Raw genomic sequence first — 25,448 nt, 5'->3', positions numbered from 1 at the left:
GTAGGGAAATAAGCCACCAGATGCAGGGAATGGACTGCAGGGGCCCAGAGCAATGGGGAAGGGAGGGAGAAAAAAAAAAAAGAGCGAGAGAGAGAAATAAATCAATAAATTAAGCAGTCTGGTTTGTTCATGACTAACTATTCTACTTTACAAAATTTACAGGTGTTTTCCACTCCCTATCTCTGCTGAAGCGTTTCCCCAAATGTCCCAGTACCTGCTTCAAAACATCTGGCTTGCCATACCCCAGCCCAGCATATTCTCACCCAGAAAGGCTTCAGTGCCCATTGGATCAGAGCAGAAGAAGAGCCATCTTCTCTAGCTACTGTGATCTATGGGTTCCCTCACTTCTTCCCTCTACCTAGAGGGTCTCCAGTCCCCTCATAAAGAAAAAAAATCTCATACACATTCCAGCTTTCAAAGCAACACATCTTTCCAAGCATCCCTTTGGTAACATCAGTCCTGTCTCCCTTGTACCTTCAAGCCCACTGGTGGGAAGAGGGGATATGTCGCATGCCAACAGAAATGTGAAAAGAAGAGGCTGATGTTTCGCCAGATGGCTTCGGACTTGTCACAGTAGGGTGAGAAACATGCTTGAAAAACCTGGCCCTGGCACTAACCATCATCTCCTGGACTGGTAGTGCAGGACAGCTGAAGCAGCTGGGGCTGAGTACCAGATGTGAGACAACAGGAATGCAGAGCAGCAATCACACAGGGCAAACATGGAGGCAGCAATAACCACAGGCTCCCTCTGGGACTGCAATGACATGTTCAGCAGACAACGCATTTAGAGCAAGAGCAGTGGAAAAAATGCAGGTACCAAAGAGTCAAGGGAGCAGGCTAATGAAGGGTCCAACCATCTGACCACAGCTTACAATGAACAGCATCAAAGCAGGACAAGTAATGGGTGAAAGAAGGGCAAGGTCTAGGGAAGGTTCTGCAGCATAAAACACACAGGGCACCAGCCTGCCTACAGAGCTCGATAGCCCAGAGCTCACCCAACTCAGCATCAGCCCAGAACGACCACTAGTGGCAGTTCTAATCCTTGTTTCACAGAGCCCCTCTAAAGGGCCATCTCCTTAGACATCATGCCTGAAAACTCAGATGACCATCAGACAACTGTACTTTGTACATGTGAAGTCTTAGTACACATGAAACCTGTACCTGTTGTCTAGCACCTGAAGGAAGCCAAGGAAGATCCTTGACTTCTCCCCACTGTTTGCTGTGTTCCAGGAGACAACCCTCTGCCATTACAGAAAATACCATCTGATGCTGAAACCTCACCTAGAGGTACCCCTTTTGTTTTTCTATAACCTTCACTGGATTTTTGGTTTTGATGGGCCTTATCCCAGCACCAGGGTATCAGCCAGATGTCAGCACAACTGACACAGAAGTCTGCTGCAAGCAGACAACTGGTGGGACAAGGGGATCCCATGGGGATGGATGTGACCACGCTTTCACTTGGATGACTGAGCCCATGCACCCTTTTCCTACATCCTTCCTTGGATGACTGAGCCCATGCACCCTTTTCCTTTTAGTCCTCCAGAAGAGGACTAAAAGGGAAAGGGCTGCCCCATAGTCACAGTCTCAGAGCAACTGGCAGATGTGCTAAGAGTAAAGCAGATAGTTCTTGCAGACAGAGCTGCATTATGGAGAGAGGAATGACAGCGATGCTTTGCCTTTCCTTGTCCTCTGGTGCTTCCCACTCCCCAAAAAGCCCATCAGCCTGCACCCTTCCTCTAGTAGTGCACACTTTTCCAAGGAAGTGGCCATGCACAGTTAGACACAGGCAGTCCCTCCACTGCTTCATCACAGGCTGACATCCAGGCCAGGTGCAATGCACACACTCACATACCCATGAACAATGATCAGAGAAAGTGGACAAAAGCTAAGGGAAAGGAAACAGCAGAGCAGAGAAAGGGAGGACAAGAAGAAAAGTGAGAAGTGAGAAAGACAGGGAAAAGAAGAGATAATAATGGGAGAGAAAGAGGAGAGGAGTTATTTTGCAAGCAGTAGCTAAAAATCTCCCAACGTTTACAGCAAATGATGCATGGAATACACTGTCAGAAACGTGATGCCCAGAACCTATTGCTGCTAAATATTTAATCTGATTGGCAGGGAGCCATTAAAACCTCAGTGTCTGGATCTCAGGCTTCTACAGAGCAACAGGTAGAGTAAATACATCAACGTGTAGTGATTCACCTTGGGTGCCACCAGTCTTTCCAACCTGCAGCACTGTGCAGGGAAAAAGTGTTGTCACTGCATATTAGGAACATCAGAAACAGGCTACAGGAAAGGCGCTGTTTATGTACTTTGGCTCCCACTGCGAGCTAGAGAAAAGTGGAAGGTGGACATGCCAAGTGTCTTCTTCAGAAATTAGAACACACGGCTGCAAAGATCTCACACAATGCAGTTCATGTCTCTCAAGCACTAAAAAGTCACACAGAAGCGTGGTACATCAAGGCTGCAGTTCAACTGGCTCACACTTCCCTGCATGTAATCCCTGACGCCAATCTGAGAGCAGACCAAAGGCTGCCTCCAGCATTCAGCTTCCACCGTCTGTCGAGCCTGAAGCAGGTCAGAACATCCTGCAGATGTGTGTCCTAATGCCAGCACCAAGAACGCAGCGGGGCAGCTGGGGTGCAGGCAGGTACTCAGCCCTTTGGGGTAAGAAACCTGATTAGCTGCTACTGCAGCATCCTGAGGGGAAACAGGGCAGCCACCTGCTAACAGGGGCTTGCACGTGTACATTTGCACACCCAGGGCAGTCTCCCACTTTGCTGACTCTACCCATAAAACTTTCAGAGACGCTGCTGTCACGTCGGCTCTGGTGTCCCCAAGCCAGCACCTGAGCTATGTTCCCAAACAGTGGCTTCTTGGAGCTTTGCAAAGGAGAAGGATTGTGTTTAGACAAAGCTTCTGCTGTTTAAAAGTACAACTCCGTTCTAATTTGGAGTCAAAACTGGCCACTCAGAGGTGGTCTGGGGAAAGAAACAGACTTTCTTTTCAATCCTTTGTATCATTCAAATCTACTTGTTTCTAGAAAGAAGGCATTTAGAGGGTTGTTTATTTAGGTATAATGTAACATTTTAAATTTGCCAACGCTAAAAAATGTAGAAATATTCTGCTCTGCTATAGTGAGTTTCAGACCAAGTTCCTCACCACCATCCAATACTGCAGCAACAGGAGCACAGCTCTTCCTAAGAATTCTACAGGTCCAGGCCATGTTGTTGACTCAGTGCACTGGCACTGACAAGTTACAAACTGCATGAGCCCAGTGGTTACCTTCCAAAAGAAGAATAAATAGATATAAATAAATACATTAGAAGTGGAAAGCCATGATAGAAATCTAGGGGAAAATCAATATGCTCCACACTTATTTCAGAGGACATGGGATTTTACCGTATCCAGAATCCATATCACATAAGACATCTGCAAATCTAACACTGGCTGCAGAGCACTGAAAGTCTGGGATGAGGGTTTCACAGGTAAGACAGAACTGAGACCTTCTCTAGGCACAGATCTTGCAGATCTTTCGATAGATTCACCAGCATAAATCTCCCATCATATTCCCCCTTCTGTATTTCTGGCTGCTTTGCTGTCCCTGTTGCAGCTGTTCGAGGAGCTGACTTCATCAGAATATGCTTTGTGAAGTGCTTTTCTGCTCTGTATGGTGCTTTTGCTTTTTTTCTTTCTTTCAGTAAGTGCCAAACCACTGAAGAATGCCAAGGCTAGAGCTCTGAAAGCCAAGACCAAGTAAAGAGTAAGTATGATTCTGTGGCATCATCAGCTGAGAAGTGGCACCTCACAAGCACAAAAGGAAGTGTCACTTTTGAATACAGCTGTATGGCGTTCATCATCCCAGCTCACAGCAGCACAAGTAGGCTGAGTGACTTGCTCATGGGCTCTGACAAATCCTGCTCTGCTTAAGACTTGTCCAAGTCCAGCTTGCCAGGCTTGTGAGAAGGTACTGCGAGCATCTGGCAAGGCAGAAGGAGACCTGTGCCTCCATTTCAGCCATTCCAGCTGACAGCCTGACATGCTATCCTCAACCAGCAATGAGGGTGGGCTTGCCAGACCACTGACCTGCTGCAGGAAAAAACTGCTGGGGTGAGGAAGGAAAATGACTTTACCGACCACGGCTCTTGATTAACTGAATAAAAGCCAATTTGTGGAAGTCCGATAGGAGGACCCTGATGACCTGCCTCCTATCTTTACCACAAGTTGAGTCTTCCTTGTAGCCCAGGACAGCACAGCCCCACTTGTACACAGCGCTTCAGCCTTTGCCTTAAAAGGTGCCCTTACAAGTTTGCAGCAAGAACCTGTTTCTCTGATGCTAGGCTCCTGTCACTCTTCGAAATTCCTCTTAAAATTGCCCAGGGACTAGCTGTGACACCAGGACACAGTCACTGTCCTACAAGGAACTGTGCTGAAGCATTTATTTTACAAATGGCCCTCCAAACAGGTATCCCAAAAGAATATGTTTAGGATGCTCTTCACATCACAGTCAACAGAGCTATTCACCCAGAGACTGGAGCCACCAGCTGAGATACTGCACCAGCTAATGGCTCTGTTTCTTATCCTCACCTCTCCCTTTCACTTGGAAATGCACTCAGTCTTAAAAGCAGCTCAGGAAATTAACATTTCCAGGTATAAAATACTTCCATGTATGAAATAGCATAGCATGTGAAAATGGGCTTTATATGAAAAATGTGCAGAATTTTTTAAGTACAACTGGATGAGAAATACTGTGATAAGAGCTCTTGCTTCAAATTTTCCCATGCCTGTCAAAATGAGGAGATATAGAACTGCACACATTTTTTTAAAACTAATTAGGCTATTTTATTCCTCAAAAAAACATTCACACCAAAGGGGCAAAAAAACCCAGCTAATCCACACTTTGTTGGAACTAACTCCTCATTGCATTTTTTGTAAGAAGTGTAGATTTCCTCCATAGTCCCTCCATTGCAAAAGACAGCATTCAAACAAATCCATAAGCAAAGAAAATATAAACAGAAACATTAATAAACATGTTAATACACATAATAGGAATAAAAAACCTGCAAGAAAAAGCACCACAGCTCTTGTTCAGAAGCTCAAGAAGCTTTTAGAGACTATGGAATCACATGAAAACTTACTGAAGCAAGATCAGTTTCCCAATGCCTGTGTTGTGTGATAAACAAGTGCATAATTTTACCCTGGCCATCTACATTCATAACAATTCCCCCACCCCTCCCAGCCTCCTTGTCACCCAACACTTAGGCTTCTTCTTCATACAGGTCCTGCTTTTCCCACCTTCAGCTAAAGGCCCACTTTCTTCTAGATCTGCCCTTAGTGACTAAAGGGAATAATTGGCCCCTGTCCTCTCTTTATAACAGTCCTTTACAGATTTGCTGTTTGGTTTCCACCCACAGTTATCTTTCCTCTAGACTGAACATGTCTGGCTCTCTCAGCATTTCTTACAGGATTTAGTGTCTACTGTCATCTACCCCATCCCCTTGCTTGCTCCCACTCCAGCCTGCAAACTGTCTTTTTAAAAACAGTACACCCTGACATGAATGCAACACTACACATTCACAGACAAAAAGACAGGGGAGAAACTATCTATGGGTCCGGCAAATCAGAGGGGGAGGACTTCTGTGGGAACACCACATCCTTTCCCTCCTCCCCAGGAGAATCCTGGACACTACTTGTAGCAAGGCTCCAAGAGTCTACCATCACTTCCCTGGAAACAGTACTTTAGCCTCTGCCACATTTCACAGCAGGATCTGTGCTATCTATTCAGCACTTTCTTTTGTTCATTTGCTGCTATTGTTTGGCTACAGCTACTTCTCAGTCTCTGGTTAGGCTCCTACACAACTCCAGTAGCAGTGTAGAGCAGGCATCTGACCAACGGCCACTCCGACAGCACTAAACAATCCCTCATTCTATTTCTCTCTCCTCTGTTTACATTCTTAAGCACACACTTTAAGGCAGTCATCACGTCACTCTTTTAATTGTCATTTGGCCAAGCTAAATGTAATTAGTTACTTTAATCTCTCCTCTTAGATCAATCCCTCCAGCATCTTAATCATTTTTGTTGCTCTACTGAATTTGTTCTAATTTGCTGCCATCTTTGGGGCACTAAGTTCTCCAGAAATTAGCCTAGGTACACTCAGATCAGGCACATGAAGAAAACATGACTAGAAACATGCAGAAAACATCTCTTTGCTTCAAGACACAACAGTTCTGTTTATGCAATCCAGAAATCACATCAGCCTCTTTGCTGCCGCATTGTACTGTGAGTGCATATCTCATTTGCAAACTGGTGTAACCCCAGTGTCATTTCCAGTATTACTGCTTTCCAGGGGTGTACCTCTCATCTCTGCTTTCTTTCCGAGCACAGTCTGATTTTAACTCCTACTATTCAATTTACTATCCTCTCTGTTAATCCCCAAATCCTATTCTGAGGTATGACTGCTTAGCTAGCTATGTATCTCAAATCTCTTTGATTTCCAGTGGAAATACTCTCACAAAGCAAAGGCATGTCATCAGAGTAAAGCCAAGGCACATCCCTAAATTCACAAGACAATATGGATTCTTCACAGACATGTTCCCATCATCAGTCCCTCACCAAAAACTGCCAAAAGGTTTTCAAGAGCTTCAGTTTGCTTTGGTTGTGACCAGTGTTGGGCCACTGTGTAACAGCTTTGCTGCTCTCAGAAAAAGCAGTGGGCCCTGGAGACCCAGGCAAGGCCCTGTGACAACAACTGGGAGCACTGAGCAGGTGCTGCTTAAGCATCACTCCAAGATACCACTGCTGTGGTACATTTCTGTACATTGCCTTTCCCCGTGCACACCCTCAAAGTGGGCATGGCACCTTCCCAGTAGTCTGAACATCAGCTTCCTCCAAACAGTGGTGCCTAAGCCTTCCTTCCTCCTTCATCCCAAAGAAGGGGGAGGCAGGAGGCTACTTCAAAGCCTTTTTGTGAGACATCACATTTGTGCAAAGCACACCAGATGCTGCCTGAGCATTGAGTAGTCATAGAGGCAGGACCTGGGTGCAAAGAGTACTTTTTAGGATGCAAAAGGAAAAAACCCTTTCCCTCCTCCAAAACTTGTCCTTCTGAAATCTCCTTCAAAACTCTTCTTCCCTCTCCAGCTCCCAGATACTGGAGCCTCCAATAACTCCCAAAGTAGTTCAAAGGCACTGAGACACCGTGGCTTTGCCTCCCCACCTGCAGGACTGCCTTGGCCCTGAATTGGGGCTGATAGAATGAAGTCCAGTTGAGCTTGTCCACACTGGAGGAGGAGGAAAGAAGATGGAAGAACAAGGGAAAGGTGGGGGTAGGTGGGGAGCCTGCCCTGGGCTGCATTGATTCACTGCCTCCACAGCTGCTCAGCTCCATGGAGGAGATGCTGCTCAGCCCAGTCCAACTTCTGATAGCCACAAGGCAGCTGTCGCTCAGCAGTGTCTAAATGAAGTAGGGGGGTCCTTGACACTCTGTCTCTGACTGTGCCTGCTCCCCTTCTGCTCTGGGACCCAGATGAAGGGAGCACATCTAGCACACTGAGTGGGTCATAGCATCAGCTTCCCTCTTCCCAAAAAAGAGGTCCAAAATAAAGCAATGGCTACTCCTCCCACCCTCTCCCATGAATATGTACTGTCAGTGTGGATAAGTGTGTCAGCTTTCTCAGTCCTTCATGGTCCAGGTTTTAGCAGGACCAGAATGAAATTTACTGCCAGTGAAAGTCCAACAAGGTGTATAAATCTGTCTTCTGGCCACAACCTATTCTCATAACCCAATCTCAGCCCACTTCCTCCTCACCAGCATCAAGAGAAGGTTTTCTGATTAACTTTCCAGGCTCAGAAAGGACAAAAGAAGCTTAACACAACTCAAGTCACTTGAAAAGCCACAACGTGTGTGAATTGACTGGATTCATGACAGTCGTTAGCATCACCACAAAGATGTTTGTAACAGAATCTGTCTGAGCAGAGAAAGAAAACAAAGAGGGTTGCATAAAAATACAAACCTGTGTCCTCCTTTATATGTTCAGAAAACACGAGATGGCACAGATGCACACAAACACCTTGCCCACACTTTGCACTGACTTGAAGCCCAAGGGTCCTCCTGCAGGACACCAGTGTGCTTCTAATTGAAAAGAAAGACCAGACCTATGCATATATCTAAAGCAGAGGAGCTCCATCCAAACCACCTGAATGTATCTCCTGGCACAGACCAAGGATGGCCACTTTCTGCCAAATGCTGACCAGCATATACTACACCAGCTCAACCAGGATGTTTTGATGGAAGAACAAGGGAAAGGTGGGGGTGGGTGGGGAGCCTGCTGGTGGTCAGCTTGGCTTCACCCAGTAGGGAGTTGACTACAGCCAAGAGAAAGCTTAGTGTGGCTCTTACCTTCCCAGTCTAGCACATGACAAGATGATTCCCAGTTACATCTTCTCCAGGCCCTTCCGTTTTGCACTGAGGAACTCCATCCATTCAGTGCACCGCGAGTTCTGCTCAAGGTTCTACAGCTATTCCCCAGCACGTTCTTCCATTTACTGGTATGAATGTTTCATGTCTCATTTCCAGTTATAAGAGGCACAGCTTAACCTCCTCCTCCCGAGTGCAGCTTGCCTTCTCTTTACATTGCTACTCTGATCTTTCATGGAACATACTACCTCCAGATGATTTTATCCAAGTTCTGTTCCATTTCTTTAGCTGGTGTAATAAATGTGGCATTTTAGTAAAGCCAAGGTTCAAGCTGAGTTTTTTGCATACAAACTCTTTAAACCCCTAAGGCTTTAACTAGATAACACACATAGATTTGTCCTATCCAGGAGGAGCACTGGACCAAATATTGTCTTTTTGCCACTAAATATTCAGACATCCTATAAGGAAATCAGACATTTTACAGGGAATTTAAGTCTTGAATGCTTTTTCGTCCTCTCCCTCTGACTCTCTGACAGTAAGATCAAGTTCTATGATTTCTCCATCAGGTTTTGTCCTGTAACTTTTAAACCATTTTATATTACTCTTTCAAAGTAGTTCAGATTATGAGAAAACACAATTAATTTGCTTTAAAAGTCTCAAATTCTGTTCAAGTAGAAATTTCAACTATGGCAAATACAGTAATTTTAAGCAGTTCTACCAGAGAGCATTGATTTTTGTCCCCCAGGCACAGTCCATCAGGATTTGGGGGAGGAAACTTGACACAAATTAATCTGATCCCAAAACTAAATGTCAACCAGATTCTATACCTACTCCTGTTTCATACTGCAGGAAAAGCAATACATTACATGATCAAGAAAACACCTGAAAACTTACATGGAAAAGAAGTGTTTAAGAATCTGTGGCTACCCTTATGTCATTTAATGTTCAAGAAACAAGGAAATCATCAAACACAATGACAAAAAAATAGCACCCTTTGTATTAACATAAAGCATTAATGCAGCATTCATTGCAGGCACCGAAAGAGCAGCCTAGACAATACCTCAAATAGCTCTTTATGATGTTCCTCCAGTGACAAAAGTGAACAAGTTTATAAACAAAAATACATCAAAATGAAGCTGATTCAAACAAATATTGGAAGCCCTTGCATCTCGTACCCCAGAGCAGACATCCAAATTCAATCCAATCTGATGCTGAATCCACAATCTATACCAAGATTCCCCATTTCAAAGGGACAGTGGAGCCAGTCTCTGGGCTGCAGCTGCATCCTTGTACAGGTACACATTGCAATTTGTCCTGCCACAGTTGCTGAACTGCAGTATCACAGAAGATTGTCACGTCAGAGAAGACACATGGATTTCTGTATTACCCTGTGCAACTTAAAAGGACACAGACTGTCAGGGCAAACCTTCTAATTTGCTGTTTTGTTTGATTTTTATGCTTCATCATGCAAGCAATATTTTGTTAGGAAATATATGCCTTGATGGAGATGGGCAATGCTTCTAAATGCATGCAGGAAAAATGTACAAAGACATATAACAAAATGTCATTCTTAAACTAGCTCCCTCCTGGGACACAGTGGTGAGAGAAGCAGCAAGCCCTGGCCATCTCTCCTTAGCCTGGAGTATCCAGAGAAACAGGTCTCTGAGGGGTGCCACAGACCGGCCCTTTACCTGGTCATGTCAACAGACCTCATGCACCAACTTGCCACTGTCTGGTTTGAAATCAAGGTCTGAGATATCCATAGATCGTGGCTCAGCTCACCTAATGGGACACTGGCGTTTCTTGCAAATTCAAATCACGTTTGAGAACCGTTTACATCAGACCCAGACTGAGGAATCTCCAGGCCTTCGCGTTCAAAAGGACATGGACTATCACGTACCCAGTTTTCTTACAGTGGAAAAACACAAGACAGAGGACCAGACATTAGGAGATTTTGGATTCCTCATGGAACGTGACTGTTTTCCAAACTGTGTGGTGAACGAGCAGTAATTTAATACACTCTTTGTCTTTTCTAGCCCCCAACCCTGAACATCCTTAAAATGCAAACACGCAGAACAAAAGAGATAATTAAAAGCTTTTAGAAAGCTCATCTATGTAGGCTACCTTTGTAGCCAATAGGGATTAGCTTTTCTAGAGGGTACACTGGAGCACATCCATGGGGCTCCTGCTCTACACTGCCCTTCAAAGAACCTGGTCTTTCTCCACTGACTTCCTGGAGTTCCTCTGGAAACAAGTCTCCAACAGCTAGTGTTCACTTCTGGAAAAATTCCCCGTTCCATATAGAAATCAAACATCTCACCAAGCTTTTAAAAGCAAATGTATAATGAACAATTGAGAGGGGATACACCAAAGGATATGAACTGCAGGAATGAAAATCCCAAGTGATTTTAAAGATCTGGAGACAATTTTAAAGAGCTACCTGCACATTATAGGAAACTATAAAAATTTTCATTGGAGCAGTAACTCTGGTTTCCCATCACAGAGTCCATAGTTCTCATCCCTCATCCTTCATTTAAGAGCACTTGCTTGAGGATCAGGTCTTTGTTCCCTGGGAATTCACCTCCTCCTGTTACTCTATTCCCCACCTGGAATCAGCACTGGAGCTCAATGCTAAATGAAACATTTTGTTGTCATGTCACTGGGAAAAAACAAATGCATCCAAAGCAGAACAACAAACCTGTACTAACTTGGAGGAAGAATTAGCTCCCATGTCTCCCATGTCTCAGAGGACTCCAATGCCTCTGGGCTACAGAGCCTGTGCCTCCATTTCTTTCACGCTGAAATCATTTCTCTTTTTATAAGTAATTACTTTACATCGGGCCAAAGAAACAAACTACCTCCACAGCCCAGTCGTTAGAGCACTCCCTCTCCAACACAATGAATAGGCATTTATATAAAGTAGAACAGTTCCAACTGGAAAAGCTCCAACTGAGAAAGCATTACTGCAGAGGACCCAGTAGTCTGAGCCCTCATCTTGGCTAGGACAACCTCAGGGACAAGTCCCCTCTTCGAAGTATGCAGAATAATGATGCGTCACACAAAACCCAGTTAGTTTTCTGCCCATCAGGCTGCTAGCTATTCTTTTCTCTGCTTTTTCATGAAAACACATCAAATACTCTAATGTCAGTGCAGAACTACCAAAACCTCTGAATTTATTTTTTTTTTTTGGTGGGGCAGTTAACCCATTTCCAAACCTCTTCTGTCAAAACCCTTACTCATCGCCTCTAACATCAAAAGCTGAAGTCAGGAGTCAATCTGCCCTAACAAAAAAAAAATACAAGTCTATTAAGGTGAGGCATGTCATTAACCAATACTCATCTCCTACTATGCATCTCCTGGTTTCTGAAAGTTATTACTCCCTCCAGTAAGAAAAAAGGCCATTGCACAGAAAGGGTCGCTCATATAAGATACCCGCTGTGAAAATCCAGCTCCTGCTTCAGAGACCACCAAGGTACAGGCGCTCAGCTCCTGCAAAGTTCTCTGAGTTCTGAAGTTCATTTAGTCTACATAGAAATCATGCAAATTAAAAATGGTTAATGTGTGACCCTTCTGACTCGCTCTGAATCCCTAGTTTGAAAGTTTGTGAACTTTCAAACCAGGGGTTCAAAGAGCTTTCTGCAAGAGCAGCCATCTTTCAAGGCAGCCATCCCACGGCTACCCTATTTTTCTAAGCTACTAAATTTTTCTCTCCTCCTGTTTAGGGTACCGGTGCCCCATCACTTAATGAAATGATTGCAATGTCTTTTCCAATATTCTGTTTATACTTTCGTGGCACTTAACACTGTTACTTTCATATTGAGTCTTAAAAGCTTCCTCCCAGAAAGAGTACCGCAGACCACATCCACGCCGATCTTATACTTTGACTTTCAACATTTCAGGACACTATCTATATAATTTCAATTATATATGATAGTCACCTTTTCAGCAATAAATTAGAGGGTAATTTCAAGTTGCACTGAAAACGTGGAGAGCTGAAAGGGAGAAACTATGAGAACAGATTATGTCATTCAGTCGCTTTCATTAGACTCTCCCTTGGGGATTGTCAGCCTCTGATGTTTCAGCTTGCCTCTGCTGAAACACACATCTGACAGGAGGGAATCTCCCCTGAGATACTTAGGCCACTGACTGCAGCAGCCAGCAATAACAGAGAATTATAGAGGAAGAGAGAGAGGGGTGCAGGGATATGCAGATCTTTCCCACGTGCTTTCCATACAAGCCTATGCCTACGTGCAAGTAGCCGCAAGTTAGTGCGTTCTAGTGCATTTCCTCTGCAACAATGCACTTCAAATGCATTTCCAAGCAAAGCCTTGTGACAGAAATTCCCCAGCAATCCAGCTGTGTACAATTAAACAACATCCTGCTTTACCTGACACAAAGACATTTACAGCAGCAACCCTTCTCCATCCTCCTCCTGGAGCAGCTGGCAGCATCCTGACACCTTTCCATGTAGCAGTGGAGCCATTCTTCTCAATGCACGGGCTTCAAAACCACCTGCCCCCAGATGCTGTGAAGAGTTTGGATTGCCCTTGGCTTTAGGATCCTAGCAGCTCTTCTGCAATTCGTTTCCAGGCGGTATTGATTTAGGACCTTCACCTTTCTTATTCCAAACAGCCACTGTGTATCTCCAGTACCTCATTTCCAGATGTGAACACTGGAGTAGCAGAAGTCTCACATGACACAAGGAAACCACGGTCCCTTGTTACAGCAGACTTCAGTCTCTAACCTACCTGTGCCCCACTGTATCCTGCTCATGGCCCACAGCCAAAGGTAACAACACAGGACCACTGCAGCCTTAAACTATCATGAGACTATTATGCCTATCACCTGAAAATAGTTTTCTGTTAATTGGGCAACCAGCTGTGATGTAGGACATGGCATTTGCACTAGTGAATTATCATCAGGCTCGTGACACCAGATCTTATCCGCCTCAGCTGGCTCCATGTAGCCATCTCACCTCCTAGTCTGTTTTGAAGTACTGAATTTAATAAGTTTTACATTTGTTTCCTTTTTAAAAATCCTCCAAATTCTTCAGAGGTCATACATGCAAGAAACTACGTCCATGTGAGAGAGTTGTATATATTACCTCCCAACAGTGCATGGCAACCCTAACTAAGAGATTAGGTGAAGAAGTGAAATAAAAATGTTAAATCCAAGTATAATAAAATAGAGAGTGTATTGTGTCATTTCCTCCATTTGAGTCTGAGTCTGTCCTGGACACCTGTATAGAAAACTCCTCCTTCCTACAAAAAAACACCAGAGGTCAAGATTACATGCTTATTACTCTTTTTTAAAATCGTGTAATCCACCAGCAGGGCTGCACCACAGCCACCACTTCTGCTGATGCACAGGAGGATACACACTGGCATAGGCCTTAGGCCGCAGAGCACATTCCCGATGCTGGCCAAACTCACAATTTCAAAACAGCCCTTTCAGCCATCTCAGCTACCGGCAGGGCAATTTCTATTGGAAGATCCCTCACAGAACCCACTGCCAGAGCCGCTCATCCAAACCCCAACCAAGCACAGGAAGCTCCTCCAACTCAGAGCACAAAGAGATGTGACTGTGAAGGCTGGCTAGTGAAGCGATGATCCTCAGAAACCACGATGCTCATGGCTGCCCATATCTCATTTTATCTTCTGGAAGCAGCAAAGAGGAGTAAACAGAAGGTATTTTTAAATTGTATCTCATCTTGCAAGACAAAAGAATGACATCATGAAATAGCAAGGTGTGAATTTTCACATCATTCAGTATGTGACGGTAAACCTCCCCTCCCCTTGCAGTATCAGGTTTTGGCACACTAGCTATTCAGATGTTGTGACAGTGTAAAGCTTTGAAAGCAATGGCTACAGACAGGTGAAGCTTCTGAATGAAAGACACATGGTCTCAATCTAAGGAGCCCAACTTATCCCAGGATTCAAGAATTGTGCTTGCAAATGCGAAAGCATCATTCACACAGGACATGTTTCTAAGCCTCTTCTGCCTGATTTCCATAGTGCAGCCCTTGCCAGTCTCTTGGACAGTATAAGCTGTCACAGCGCACCAGAGGTTTTCTAAACCAGGCATCTTTGGGGAGCTCCTGATATGCGCAACTGTGCCACCAGTCGACACCATCATTTTGACTCCTACAGGTACCATATGAGATTTGTTGCACAGAGCCAAACCCAACCAGGTTCCTCCAATGGGACAGTTCCTCCCTCCTGCACACAGGACAAATCAATCTCCTTATCTTTCTTCCAAAGTTGTTTGGTTGGGTGTGCAAATATCATGATCTTAGGTTCACTGGAGACAGACTTTATTAGATACAAAATCCCAATAGTTCAGCACCTACATCTAGCTTTAAATATTGTCAGTAGCAGCTAATCTGCCAAATTTATCAGCTCTTCTACTGTCACTAAAACATTAGTGCAGTAAACATTTAATTTGATGTTTAATGTGAATTCTCTCTGCTTCATCTTAAAGTCATTTATTTCCTGATCTGTCCTCTGTGACTAATGAGAATAATTGGCCCCTGTCCTCTTTCTGTAACAGTCTTTTATATATTTGCAGACAACTAGGGATCCACCCATAGTTGTCTTTTCTCCAGACTGAGTTTACCGGGCTCTCTCACCCTTTCTTTACAGGTCTTGTTTTCTCTGCTCTGTGATCATTGTCTTAGTTCACTCCCTCACACTCCCCCCAGTCCTTCCCTCTCTTAGAAGTGCTGCCCTTGAACAGAATAGTTACCTAAGCAGAGCTAAACCACATCTGTAAATAGGTTCTAGACAGATCATTTCAGTATTTTGAACAAATGAGGATTGTATACAGAGCTACATGGACTGGACAGTGGGTTTGGAGGAGGAGGGTGGTAGCTACAATGCTTCATTTCTTGATGCCTGGTTGAAAATCCAGGCTGGAAGTACAGTAGGCAAGAACTGTTCCCACAACTAAATAGCTACATGCAGACAAAGTAGTGTAGGCTGACTGCTACCTTGAGAAGTAACTTAAGAGTTTGTCACATGGACAGTTAATTGGAGGTGAGCTCCTACATGCCCAACATGCCAGGAGTGTGCAGGAGTGACAGAATAATATCCCATGGATTATTCAGGCCAGATAATTTGGTGACCCTGCACCTGTTTTAGCAGAGGAGCAATCAGCAGAGATAAGCCACCAAACGTGAAGATCAAATTCACTTTTTTTCCCTTAGAGTGTTTCTTTCCTATAAATGTTTCAGCAAAGCCATGCACATCAATGTTAGTGATACTGTACATGCTTTAGGAATACAGAAACATCAGAGCTGGCAACCTAATATTTTACCTGAGCCACGTTCAGTGACTCTTTTCAGTTCTGAACCTTCCTTGCGGATGGCGTTTGAGGTATAGGGAGTGAATTCTGCAGAGATCTCAGCCTAATATCCCTTTCACTTTGAGCCAATAACCACACTCTCATTCAAAATTTCTCTTTTCCCCAGATGTTTAATCAGTTCATCTGTATTGATATATATAGATTATATATAGATATAAAACATGGTCTTCAATTGCTTGTGTTAGAAAGGGAAGAGAGCCACCCAGCATACTTTGCAGTCTACAAATACCAGCTGTATTAGGAAGAATGAGCTGGCAGTGAGTGTCAGAACACATACCCGAAGTATTTTTATTCTTCTCACACGAAGCATATTCAATGTATATGTAAAATTTTAGAAAGAGAACTCTGTCCCTTCTCCTGCCCAGAGTCAGTGTTCTCTTCTGTTTCCAGGAGAACACAGAATAAAAGGCAGCCTTGCCCCGAGAGGTCCAAATTAGCCATGGTTTGAATTGAATTTGCACAGTTTGCACACTGCCTTGTGCCACACATTTGTTTCTGAGTGCACAGAGAGGGGATTTTTTCTCTGCAGTGACCTCAGGCACATGGAGATACGCTGCTTGGTTTGCACAGATCACCACCCTGCACTTGGTCAACTTTTACACACACCAGTTCACACCCCAACGTACAGTTCTAGCTGGGAGCTTGTGGTTTGCGGCTTAAGGAAGCAATGAGCTCCTGAACCATAAAGGGTGGGTTTGTTTGGATTTTTTTTTTCCCCAACATGAAAGGTAGCTTCAACATTTAACCCAGCTGGGTCAATCTCCTAGTTCCCAGGCACTTAGCATCATGGCACTAATTTTGCCAGAGCAAGCACCAGTCCACACCTGCCAGGAACGTTCTCTTCTGTCTTTAGATAAACAGACAAGCAATAAAGGTAGGTCAGAGGGATGGTGGAGCCCCCTTTGTGGTTGGAGAAATGGGTTTTTTAGTTCCCGTGACAAGGCACTTCGCAGAAGCAAAAACACAAAACTCATAAGAAGGGACAAGGCAGTTGTAGCAGGTGGGCCATGCTTAGCTTCAAATATCTTATTTTCCTCTGATTCCCCTTCCACATATTTCAGTGCTGTGATCTTCAAACTGCCATTTCATCTTACGCAGCGAGGTACCCAAGGCAGCAGCGAGTCTGTCTGACTGCAGCAAAGCGACAATTAATAAGTTGACTCATTTTGGTGTAAAGAGTTCTTGTGGATGGGGGAACAGAGGACAGATCAGGGTAATAGGAGATAACTGATCAGCCATGCTTCTCCCAACCACTTTGTGCTTTTCTCTCAAGTATAAATAAATATCAAAGAAAGCTAATCACAGAACTGCAGAAGAGTCAGGCAGGCCTAGAGCCCCGATGTCAGGCAGAGCGGATACTACGAGCATTCCATGGTGGATTAGGCAATCACAATACACTGAGCCATCTTGCTCAGAAAGATCATCTAGTCCATCTTTCCTATTAACTAATCCATTTCTTTGTGATAAATTGCAGCTTACACAAAGAAAATTTTAAAAATTAAAAAAACCCTCTGCATGTTATCCAGCTGCAAGGTAGCTGTCTTTCACCACTGCCCACCAAACCATGCTGCTAAGTAGAGTCAAGCAGAGTAGAGCTATGGCCTCCCTAAAGGCAAAGAGCATTAAACCTCTAGGGACAAGTCCTCAGTCTGGACTAACTCATAGGCAGCTTTTGCGCATCCTAAGGATGGGAATGTGGAATGGAGCCCATTGCAGATACAAGCAGTGCTATCTGTACAGCATTCCCACCCTCTGCCAGCTTGGGGGAATGAAAAAACAGCACTGGGAATCAAATCCAGACCTCCCACATGGTACTGCAGAGACACAAATCCCTGGTGCCAGCCCAGGCAATGTGAGTCCAGTGTGGGAATCCAAGCGCAGCTCCATAGCTCAGGCACTGGAAGCAAGGTCCACCTGCCCTCTTCCAAACCAAGCACGGGAAACAGCTCCAGCTGAGCCCCAACAGAAGATGAAATATAAATTAATTCCATCACCTTTTCCTCCTGTAGGTTAGGGTTTGGGGATCAGGTGCTGGTTCATAGCTTGATAGACTTTTTATACAGGGACAGTTGGTAAGCCAAAATGAGGATAAAACTAGTCAAAGCATCAGTCAAAGCGCTGGGGGATGGCAGGCTGGGATTTTTGCCCCTGTTCTGTATTTTCTACCTCTCCATAATCTCTTGCATGATGTTCTGGCATGCACAGGTGCAATGCAGAACTCAGCCAACAATGCTGGTATCCTGAGACCCTTGCCCAGAACAGGATGGCTGGGTGCCGCTGCTGACACCTTCCTTTGTTCAGCAATGGTCTCACTGGCACAGGAATTGCAAGGGGCACCAGGACTGACGCAGGCTGAACTGGCTAGTGCAGCAGGTGTGTGCCAACAGATCAGAGCCCAGGGTCCCTGGGAAGAAGAGCTGTGGCTTTGACCATGCTTCTTTCCTTTTCCCTGCTGAGATTTGCCTCTTGGCTGAGCCAAGAGGAAGCTGAAGCAGATCTCACCACCCCCAGGCTGTTTCCTGACTCTGCCCTCAACCTGTTCCATCGTGTCCCAACCCTCTGAGACCTCCACCCAGGATTGGTGTGATGAGGTATGAAAGCAAAGCAGGATATACGGAGGCGACAAGAGCTGCTGCTTTGGGGTGGCGTGGGTGAGCACTTGAAAATCGCCCATACCCACACCTCCCCTCTTGCAGAGCACCCTGCACCCACACACAAACTGCTGCTCTCTACAGAGCTGCAGCTGGGGCACACCAGGTCAGCCAATACAGCAGGGTGCTGTGTTCCTGCTCTGCTCTCCAAGGCCTTGCAGAGTGGGACAGCACCCCATGAGCGGGAAGTGTTGCATACCCAGCCCTCCCTGCCTGCCCAAGGGGCAGCTCAGGAGGGATCAGCTGCCTCCACACACTGCTTGCAAAGCCTGAGGTACCTGTGCTTGACGGTGGGGAAAGCAATGTTAGCGGGCACCTCCTTTTGCCCATACTGGAGCTTGCAGAGAAGATGAGGAAAAGTCACAGGTAAAGGTAGCAGCAAGAGAGACCAGGCAGTAAAGAGGAGTGAGGATGTGGGCCGGTGCTCCCGGCCCCCACGGCTGAGCATCAAAGCTTTAAGACCCCTCCTCAAATCCCACCTGCCCTGGCCACCTCTGCACAAACCTGGCCCTGGTCATGGCTAGGAAGGGCTGTGGCAGGGATGCGGCACCCGCTGGGGCAGGGTGCCCTGCTGGCAGGACTAGCGGCTGTGGCAAGCAGCGGGCAGGCAGGGCTGGGCTCCGCTCTCCAGGGGAGCAGGCAGCCTGGCCCCGCTGCCAAGGGCTGCCACCCCGGACAGGCACCCGCGGAAACCTTCCCCTCTGTGCCCGCAAAAAACCTTCTCCCCGTCCCATGTGCCTGCAAAACCCAGAGCAGCGGGCAGAGGGGCAGGGGCTGAGCCCACCCTCCCCTTTCCGGGCACTTCCCCCCCCCCCCCCCCCCCCGGGGCTTGCGCTTTTAGGGGCTCTCAGGGGTAAATGACAGCCGATGAAAGGGGCTACAATCTCCCAACCGTTCGGTGCTGGGGTCCTCGGTAGATCCGGGATCTGCGAGGCCTGAGAAATTCCTTCGGAAAACGGGGGAAAGGCTCCCACACGCCCTCCTCCCCGCACAGGTAAACTTTCTACTCCCACTTGCGGCGAGGGAGGGAGAGCTCAAGCAGGGAGGATCCAGGCGCGGATAAACCCTGGGAAGCCTTAGATATTTATAGAAGCATAGCCAGAATATGTCAGGAAAGGTGGCTCTCAACCCCTTCACGCGGAACCGCTCCTGGTTTTTAACAATAGGCCGACAAAACCCCCTCAGAAATGTGGCAAGGAGCTACTGGAAGGATGCAGGCAAAGGAGGCGGTGGGAAAGGCGCGCCCCGGCCTCAGCATGCTCTGGATGCCTCAAGGGCTGAGGGTGCCTCAAGGCTGCCTCATCCCACAGCAGGGCTGGAGGGTGACCCCCCCTTTCTCCTCCCTCTGCTGTGGGGTGCGCCCCTCGCTCCTCTTGCCGCCCCCCGCCCACTGCCAGGCTTCCGGTCGGGAAGGGAGAGGCGGCTCGGGGGGAGCCTGGGCGGGGGGCTGGCGATGCGGGTAAGGGTGGTGGGGGTCCGCCCCCAGGGGGGCTGTGCAGCAGCTCACCCCTGCCCCCGCCTCTCCCGGCGTGGGGGCGCGCAGACCCACGCGTGACGGGCGAAGCGGCGCGGCGGGCATGGGCTGAGGCTTAAAATAACCCCGAGACGTTCAACACCTTGTGCCCGGCGCTCCCGCACCCCCCGGTGGCTCCTCTCCCTTTGTCTTGCCACCATCTTACGGAAAGACTCACATGTCACGTTACGGTCGGGATGCACCGGTATCTCTCGCGTATCTACAGCCGAGCGGCACGATAGCCATTTTGCATCCCTCCCGAGTGGGCTGGGGAAGGGGCTGCCTGCGTGGGGACACGGGGTGCAAGGCGCGGTGGATGGCGGGGGGAAGGATGGGGCGCGGCGGAGAGGGGCCACGATGCCCGCTCATAGCACCAGGGGGACGGGGATAAATTAAAACACGTGAAGTTGCCTGAATACAGCGCCTCGTAGGTTCAGGCTAAGTCGCTTGACGTGCTTGGACTTAAAATAGCCCTCCACCTCCACGCAAGCAGGCGCACTCGCCCCGGCGCTGGGCGGGCTCCTGCCGCGGTGCCAGGGGCGGCCCCGGCCACCCCCCGGGCCCCGGCCCCGGCCCCTGCGTTAGGCCGCTCACGATCGAGAGACCGGCGTGGGTTTTCAGTAATGCACCACCCTCCTCGGCAACAAGCGGGTTTCTACATCCTGTTGTTCCTAAAGAGCTCTGCTTTCACATCAAAGCATGGCAAGGAGCCGCTGGACCAGTGAAAAGGAGGAGGCAATTTTGCGGGTGGATGGATGAAAATTATTTTTGTTTTCACCCCTTTCCAAACCCGTGTTCCTCCTCCCGTGTCTCCCCCGACCCCACCTGCCCACCCCCCCAAAAAAAAATCACAAGGGACTTTCCCCCAGTTCACAACGTGGTATCTAACTCAAACCCTTTTGCCTTCTCTTCATGTCCTATTTGATGAGCCAAGAGGGAATCAACATGTCTGGTGAATGTGGGTTTTTTTTCCTTGTATCTGCTTCTAAAAGCAGCATCTCTAAACCTTTTGTTCTACCGTGAGTGATCTTCCCTGGGCAAACCCGTGTACCAAAATGAGCTGCAAGCAAAACCACAGAAACAGGAATTTCCCTACCTTGGTTTGTAGAAGCAGAACCTCTAGACGGAGAGATCAAGGGAGAGAGCATGTTGGGAATGTCCAGTCTCCTCTTCTTGCTTGCATATCCACATAAGAAGAATAAGGGTCGGGGGCAAACGTGGGGGAATGAGTTAAAAAACAATCCTATTTGGCTGTAAAAAAAAAATAGAGGTTTCTTTGTGGCAATCTTGCGTCTTGAAGCGGTGCAAATTCAAAAGCTGGAGAGAATCACTTCAGAGGATATTCAGCGCAAGTGGTGAGGATCGTCAAATGCAGGTTCCAGAGTAAGCATTCCTTTCGCCTTTTTAATGATTATTCTTATAATTATTCTCTTTTTTCTTTTTTTTTTTCCTGGAGCCCTAGTGGAGGAGGTTGTGTTTAATGCAACTGGAGGTCGGTGCCGTTCTTCTGCGAAGCATGATTATCCTCAAAGCGTCCCCTTCCTGAAGGGAAAAATAAGCATCAATTTTGTATTAGAGGGATCTGAAGGGGATAAAAACTGCTCCCCAACACAGACATTAATATATTGAGAAGAAAGGAAGGCAAAACGCATTTCCCAATAGTGCACACAAGCGGAATTTAAAAAAAAATTAAAAAAAAAAAAAAAAACAGCTGGCACGAGTCTATAAATAATTCAGTTACGGGCTGACTACACCATTCCCGGGATAGGCATGCATACGAGACGGGAAAGCGGGCGCGATGTGAATCGCGGAGAGAAAGCGACTCCCCCCCCCCGCGGCCCCCTCCCCATGCACGCACAGCATTTCGCCCACCCCCGGGCCCAGCCCCCGAGGGCTGGCGAGGGCCGTGCCCACCCCTCTGCAGTGCTGCCGGCACCGCTGCCCGCCGCGCTCGGCTCCACGGGCAGCGCGGGGCGCGCCGGGCGCACACACACGCACACGCACCGCCACGGGGGTGGGGGGCGCGGGGGGGCTGCTTCACCTGCCACGGGGCCGGCCTGCACTACGCGCCCCCCGCCTCCTTCGCCCCCGGCAACACAACCCTCGGCTCTCCGGGCTTTGCTTGGGCGCTTTTTTTTTTTCTAGGGGTGGGTGGATGGCTGGGAGTGTCCCCACCACCACCACCTCCAGCACAGCCGGACAGGGCTTACAGCTATGCAGGCATTTATTTAATGAAGCCGTAGGTATTTATTTTTTTTTCCCTCCCATCTCGCTCGGAAAAAGATTCACACTTAGAGCTGTCATAAAATCCAGACCCACATACATACCAGCAAATCCTGCTTCAAGCACTCGGGCTGCTCTGAGTATCTACTGCCCCCCTCTCTGCCTGCAAGGCTGATCCGCCTCAGACATGCTCAAGTTCTTCATTCTCTTCTCTGGTACTGCCCGGGTGGGAGATGCGGGGCGGGGAGGGGGAAGTGCTCAGAGCATCACCCTAAAAATACGGTTTTTTAAAAAAATTCTCTGCAATATAAAAGCTCCGAGAACGCTTCCCGGAGGTGGGGAAAGCATGGAAAGGTGAATTAATAAAGCAGCTTAATAATTAGTAATAATTAAATATACTCGCGGAAAATGGTGGGGAGGGGGGAAATATCAAGGGGTGGGGAGGGGAAGCTGTTCGAGTGAGCAGTGGGGGAAACGGGGGGAGAGGAGAAGGAGGAGGAAGGACGGTACGAGCAACGGGAGACCAACCCCTGCCCGCTGCCGGAGGGAGCAGGTCTCGGCCTCCGGCGGGGGCGAAGGGGGAGCCCATGCCCGGGCGGCACCTGTGCCTCCGGTCGAGCCGGGGCTGGGGCCGGCACTGCGGCCGGGGCCGGGCCGAGCCGCCGCCGCAGCCCCGCGGGGACCACCCGGGGCTCCCTGGGTCCGGCGTCCTCTCGGACCGCGACCCGCGCGTTTGGAAGCAACCGAGTGAAATAATGCTTCTAAAAAAAAAAAAAAATTAAGAATAACCATAAAATAGTAATAACGAGAAGAAAGGAACAGGCACCCAGCCAGCAGGCAGGCAGCAGAATTGGATCCGAACGAAAAGAAAGCAGTGAGAGCAGAGATAACGCTAATATCCAAATTGGATACTCCACAATTAAGCCCGGTGTTTTAATTGCTATTCTCAGAGCCCCTTGGAAGCTAAGCAACGTGAAATCAGCCTGAACAGAAAGGAACACGTGTCTTCATCCTCATCCTGCCCTGCCCATGGATGCCTGGACCCTTGCTGCCCATGGTGCTCTCAGCCTCGCCCCGGCAGGGCAATCCACTCTGTGGTCACAGATCCGTCCCTGTCCCCTCCTGTGCCATGGGTGGCCTGAGCAGAGCATGCCCACCTACCCTCCTCAGCACTAGGGAACAGTCCTAGGGTAAGTCATACCCCCTACCATGAAAAGCCAGAGTAGGTAACAGAACAGACCACTTCCAGGTGGAAGTGTCAAATGCAGCCTTCAGGACATGTAGTCACTCCAGGGTTGCAAATGCCCAGCCTGCCAATGTCTGAGTGTTGGTAGGAGATTTGGAAGAGGTCAGATGGTCCTTGGTGACCCCTAGGAACAAGAGCAGTGAGGAAAGCCCTCCCCATGCATCCCTGCCAGCTACATTTGTCCTGCAGGAAATCAGACCCCAGGCCAAACATCACACGCTCTGCTTCAGTGCTGATGCAGACTGCATTGTCCAGCCTTTGCATCCCTCTCACTGAAAGCACTCTCTAAGGAAAACACAGTTGCCTGGGCCTTTCTAGCATGCTCTATGTCCAGGAGCAGTGAGGAACGTACTGCTCAGAAGACAGGCAAGGAGGGCTGGATCCCACATGCCAAAAATTGTGTTCCAGCAAGCAGACGAGCACTCAGTGCTGGGCCTTTGTTCCAGGTATGTATTTGCAGGGCAAAACATGCATATGGCAAAGGTTTCTGAGGGAGGAAAGCCTCCTAAAAGAACCACAGCAGCTCTGGACTCTCTCTTAACCCCCAGGTCCTGCATCAGTTGGTACCTCATGGTCCAAATAGAGTTTGCTGGTCTGTAGGGAAGGTTATGGACAGTAATGTGGCCGCAGCACTGCGTGCACACATATCAATATGCCATCTGGAACTTGAATGAATTTCTGTTTCCATGTGTAGGGTGTGTACAGTGATATTTTTCATGTAGCTGCAGTGACCACAAGCAATACCAAACTGTGCTTGAGCTCTTTGACAAGAGGAGACAGCAGTATTTTCATTTTGACAGCCAGGATCTTCCTGAGGGTGCTGGTAAGGGCTGTTCTTCTGTTAGAATGATTTTCCTAACATTTTTAGGCATGCTTCAAAAAAAGTGACTATGATATTTTTCATTCTAATTTCAGTAAAAATGGAAGACATATTAGCCAAAGCCTAAAGTAATCTGAAATTATCTCAGAACAGTTGGAGGAAAGAACTGTAGAGTGATACTTGCATAGAGAAGCTGCTAATAGCTGAAGAGATTAGTCATTTGACTTTGCCATTCCTTTCACTGATAATAGTGATACAGGAATAGCAGACATGATTTGGCCAAGGGATGTTTTTTCCTTTCTGTATGGCAAGAAGGGATAAACTATGACTGTGCAAGTCCTCCTGCACTCTTTTGGATGAAACAAGCGGACAAGGAGCTTGACAAAAAGAGAGGGAGTGGTTTTTATCCAGCATATTACTTAGAAAGACGAAATGGAGGGTTAAGAAGTATCTTAGGAACAATTTCTGACAAGGGGCTGCAGTCATTTTAAGCAAGTCAGCAATATTTAAGGTTATAATTCTCTGTGATCGTAAGATGAAGGAATTCATCAGCTATTTTTCTTTATAAAACTACACAACTCCACGGTTACATGGTACATGAAAGTCTTGTTCACTTTTAAGGATGAGACTAGTTGCCTTTCTACTTGATAGATGTCTATGCACATCTTACATAAACATAATACATATGTATATTTATAATTCTCTCTTAAATAAATCATAAGGGCTAAGTTCCCTATAGTGATTAGGGGCCTGAGTGCCCAATTCATCACTTTTTTCAGACAAAATTGGTGTGTTCCCCTTGACCAAAGAAATCAGGCTCAATTACAAGTTTGAAGTCAGGCACATAAAAATGCCAATTGCTTCAGAATTATCTTCTTGAGATTTTGCACAGCATCTAATCCCCAAATTATTTGTATATTAAGATGTAATAGTTATTGTAAATAATGTGTGTGGAGGTTAGCTCCAAATAAAAAATGTTGCAAAATCTGCAGCAGCATAGTACTGTGCCAGGGTTTACTCTCACTAGCTGGGGTAGGCTTCTATTTTTTCTCCAATCAACTAAGATGAATGAACTGCATAAAATGAAACAAATAGCATCTCTGATAGGAAATGGTTTTTCAAACATCTCTTCAATTCAAAAACACTTAAATGTTATTTGTAAGACAAATTGAGGGATTTATTTTAAATGGGTCCATGTTCACTATAAATTAAGGGCTAT

General features: G+C 47.0%; 1 protein-coding gene across 5 annotated transcripts in view; it reads right to left on the bottom strand.

The window, feature by feature from the left end:
• Positions 1–25,448, bottom strand: part of GRIN2B (glutamate ionotropic receptor NMDA type subunit 2B) — a 241,249-nt gene that overhangs the window by 203,634 nt on the left and 12,167 nt on the right. Inside the window, exons 1-2 of one of the 5 annotated variants that reach the window (XM_032105853.1) lie at positions 22,268–22,356; positions 21,037–21,482 (exon numbers count right to left, since the gene is read on the bottom strand). The gene's annotated coding sequence lies outside the window, so the exon portion shown is untranslated. Of the gene's footprint in view, positions 1–21,036; positions 21,483–21,798; positions 21,877–21,981; positions 21,999–22,267; positions 22,357–25,448 lie in introns of those variants that run through there. The other 4 variants (XM_032105856.1, XM_032105855.1, XM_032105852.1 and 1 more) reach the window with 4 other exon arrangements.

The sequence above is a fragment of the Corvus moneduloides genome, chromosome 4, assembly GCF_009650955.1.
Source record: "Corvus moneduloides isolate bCorMon1 chromosome 4, bCorMon1.pri, whole genome shotgun sequence".
NCBI lineage: Eukaryota > Metazoa > Chordata > Aves > Passeriformes > Corvidae > Corvus > Corvus moneduloides.
Note: the sequence above shows the minus strand (reverse complement) of the source record. Positions and strands in the feature narration are given on the sequence as shown.